Below are 2,456 nucleotides of genomic sequence, written 5' to 3'. Positions count from 1 at the left end.
GAATACATGGTTGTGGGATTGTGTACGTGTCAGTGAAGAGTTTTTGACAAACGAAATGCGTTTGCATTTAAGTATGCACCTCATGTTCTAATTTTTCTTTATTGATCGGATACAAGGATCCAAACGAAATGTCGAGGTTTGGCAAGCATTACTAGATGTTCATGTATTAGTTCTTCCACCGACAGAGGACATAGACGCATGGTTGACATTTGTTTTTCTTTGCCGGAAAAGGGGTCGTATTAGTCAAGGTCATTCCACCTTGATCAAACAGTTGGCATCTCAAGAGGAGCAAATGCAAGCTCGGTTGAAAAGACTTCTCGACTCATTTGGCAAAAATACAGAGGAACTATCAAAAGTGCAGACAGAACTGGGTGTGAAGAAAGACATTAAAGTAGCTTCCAGGTATTATAACAGCAGCTGATGCTGCTAAGATACATGGAGGATCGTTTATGAAACTTGGTGGACTTGCCTATAAGATTGTTAAAATATTTCCATCTTTAGAGGCAGTGCAGCCAAGATGTATGCCAGGCATACAGTCCTTGTGTGCTCTGCACCTTGCACTTGATAAGGAAACAACCCTTCTTCAGTATTGTGCCGAATGTAGCAAACTATACTTGGCTGTTACTAGGGACTCAATCCTAGAAAAATTTACAAGGATAAAAGGTTCACTTGCTCAAAATTTAAGCCATCTTCAATCCATGGTGCCGCGAAACTTAGCCAAGCAGATAGCTGAAATTGTTGAAGAGCTCGAAGAGATGACATTTGCATTAGAACCATCGGAGATGGAAATTGGTATTGATATTATTGCACTGCTGCAGCATAGTTCTGGCAGTTGGGATGATACATCACAACTAGAGGTTTTCCATCAGGTAGCTAATAGGTTAGGCATAATACCTCCAAAAGCTGTGTTAACAGAGAGAAGAGCTCTAAAGAAGCTGCTTAATAAAGCCCAGGCTGAGGGAGATCAGAAGAAGGTTTCTATTGTTGCTTACCTCCTAAATATTCTAAGAAAGTATGCCAAGGTCAGCTATATTTCTCTAGATAATGGTTCTCGGAATTCAGATCCATGTTTGGAATCAGGTAGAGAAATTGCAAGTGAATTAAGTGTGGAAAGGAAAGATGACCAGTATGGATCCAGACATTGGTCATTTAACTTAGCTGCTAAAGAAACCAACAGCAGTTCAAGGGGTGCACCAGTACCTCCTGAGGAATATAGATGTCCAATTTCCTTGCAGCTAATGTTTGACCCTGTAGTCATTGCATCTGGCCAAACATATGAACGATACATGCCTAAAATCTCAGCAAAAATTGTCATATCTTTCCATTACTCCTAACTACTGTATCAAAGGTCTGATTGTCAGTTGGTGTGAAAAACATGGAGTCAAGGTTCCAGATCCAATTACTCAACCTCTTCCAACATCTCCTTTGAGATTAGACCCATCACACTCTGTTGACATCACATATCAACATGATGACTCTGTCAAACTAAAAGTACCAAAAGCAGGGGAAGTCTGGTTTTCTAAGTTGCATTGTGTGTGGCAGGTGTTCATTTACAGTCAATGGTATCTTCAGGAGCAATATCCGTTTCTTTAAAAGTTGCAAGCAAATCTTGTCAAAGGGATCAAGGGAGTAAGGTGCTTAAGCCATGATCAGTGGTGATCATTTAGTTATTAAAGGAAGACTGTGTTTTTGAAGTTACACAGCAGTTTCGTAGCGCACTACGAAACTGCTTTAGCTGCATGTTACAATTAAATCGATAAATTATGATTGACAGCAAAGAAAGATGTTATCTTCATACATGGAAAAAGGTGGCCAGCACATCATGGACGTGGCAATCCGTTCAATTTGGGTAATTAAAAGCTAGAAGACATGCTGCTGCATATTCGAATAAGGGGTGGAAGACTGGAACCGAAAAACAGGGAATTTCTCCTAACATCACTGAACCATCAAAGCATTCAGCATCCAAAGCTAGCATGGAACATTGAATCCTCCTCTCAGCCATCTCGACCAAACTAAAAGGAGACAGGTGTCAAAGAACAAGAAGGAATCATTCTACGAGGAAGATAGAGTTAGAGTTATAGTAAAATTAGGACTCTTTAAACTCCAGTTTAGCACTTATTGTATTTAATGAGTCAGATCAATAACAGATAGGTGTCATTAGTGACAGTCATCGAGCTCCCCTCATGCTGGAGGAGGAATCTCTAAGTAGTTAGAAGTATGTGTCTATATATAGCAGAAACCTCTATGTAATTGGGGTTGGATATTTTATAAAACAGAGGACTGTTTTGGCTCATGTAGAAAACAGAGTTCAGTAATATAAGTGACTGTTTTTCTTCTCAGGATTCATAAGGGATTTCCTTGTTCAGAATGTGTGATGGTATATTTTCTTTAGTGTTCTTTTACAGTTGTACAAATACATAATCACTCAGAATTCATTAATCATGCTCTGACTTCCT

At 39.4% G+C, this 2,456-nt stretch overlaps 1 pseudogene; it reads left to right on the top strand.

The window, feature by feature from the left end:
• Window positions 1–449: 449 nt before the first annotated feature.
• LOC149228598 (U-box domain-containing protein 6 pseudogene) lies at window positions 450–1,334 on the top strand (annotated as a pseudogene).
• Window positions 1,335–2,456: the final 1,122 nt, after the last annotated feature.

The sequence above is a fragment of the Pinus tabuliformis genome, chromosome J (assembly GCF_031772625.1).
Source record: "Pinus tabuliformis cultivar Carrire ecotype Pingquan chromosome J, CPIR1, whole genome shotgun sequence".
Classification (NCBI taxonomy): Eukaryota; Viridiplantae; Streptophyta; class Pinopsida; order Pinales; family Pinaceae; genus Pinus; species Pinus tabuliformis.
Note: the sequence above shows the minus strand (reverse complement) of the source record. Positions and strands in the feature narration are given on the sequence as shown.